Raw genomic sequence first — 1,668 nt, 5'->3', positions numbered from 1 at the left:
AAAAAAAAAAAAAAAAAAATGGAAAGAAGAAGAAGAAGAAGAAGAAGAAGAAGAAGAAGAAGAAGAAGAAGAAGAAGAAGAAGAAGAAGAAGAAGACCACTTGCCCAGCTTACATGAGGCCCTGGATTTGATCCTTGAATTAGAATAAAAATAACAAGAGAGGCCTGACTAAAGCTTTGTCAAACAAAGTGTCTTTGTGACCCCCTCTTAGTGGTGGATACCCATGACAGAATCAAGGCCTTCATGTGTGCTACCCCTCTTGCACTGAGCTACACTCTCAGAGTGTCCAAGCCTAAACACACACACACACACACACATGCACTCGCACAGTTTACACACACACACACACACACACACACACACACACACACACACACACACACACGCTAGCCCAGTTTACTCTCTGCTCACTGACTCCCACCTTGTGTATATAAGCCTCCGTTGTCCTGTTGGATTGCCCTTGCCCTCACTGGCTCCCTCCAGCCGTCAGTGGTCCTGAGTAAAGCCTCCCTTGCTCTTTCAGTCCTGGTCAGGATCCTTTTCTTCACTTCTAATAACATCTATCACTCTAACTCCTAACGGTGTAATGTCGAAATGTCCCAGAGTAAGGAGTGTGGGCGGAAATGCAGCTGAGTGGCACGGCCTGGGAGCCATAGCACAGAAGACTGAAACAAACAAACAAACAAACAAATCCATAATGAGATCATTTAAGTTGTGCCTCAGTGAAATGCTCCCCCTAAATCAGTGGTTCCCAACCTTCCTGATGCCGCAATCCTTTAACACTGTTCCTTATGTTGTGGTGACCTCCCAACCATAAAATTACTTCTGTTGCTACGTCATAACTGTAATTTTACAACTTTTTTTTTTTTTATGAAATGTAATGTAAATATTTTTGGAGAGAGAGACTTACCAAAGGGCTTGCGACCCACATCGTGAGAATGATTGCCCTATGCCTTTTCTGGGTACACAAGAAACAAATGTGTTGTATAACCTGAGGATTTATACCCATAATGACTGATGGAAGAGTGGGACATTTTCTTTAGTGTTGTAGCCACAAATAAGGTACAAGTTCTCCTGAAGAGCCCTAAGAAAACTCACTGGGGCACACACCCATAGTAGCTGAGAGGAAAGGGGTCTGTGGGAGAACAGGTAACATGACCAATATACGCTATGTGCACATATGAAAATGTCACAAATAAACCCATTATTACAATTTATATACCAATAAAAAAAATCTTTGAAATGTACCATTGCACTGAGTTTCAAGTTTTAAAAAGAGTTTAGTCGATGTAGCATTTAAAACACTACATGTCACAGTATGTTACCACTTCCCTTTTAATGAACTGAGATTCTTAAACCAGGAGTGAAAAAAAAAAAAAAAAAAGGAAACTGGTCTCAACCTGCTGTTGCAAAGCTTTTCCTGACTGCTCTGCACTTCCGCTGCTGCTCCAGCTGAGCTGATGTGTTCCGTCCTCCCCTCCCTCCCTCCCTCTTCTCTTCCCTCTCCTAAGCGTGACCTGGCCCGGCTTGCCCCATCTGCAATCCCTATGCTTTCCACACGGCTGCGCTGGAGAGAGGGCTGATCACAGCACTCGGGCCCACAGGAAGCTCCTGCTGTCTGTTTGCTCCCGCTGGTTATCAAGGATGTTAGGACTGTCTGCCCTCCAC

Source organism: Mus pahari, chromosome 14 (genome assembly GCF_900095145.1).
Source record: "Mus pahari chromosome 14, PAHARI_EIJ_v1.1, whole genome shotgun sequence".
Lineage (NCBI taxonomy): Eukaryota > Metazoa > Chordata > Mammalia > Rodentia > Muridae > Mus > Mus pahari.
The sequence above is the reverse complement of the archived record's forward strand: the minus strand, read 5'-3'. Positions refer to the sequence as shown.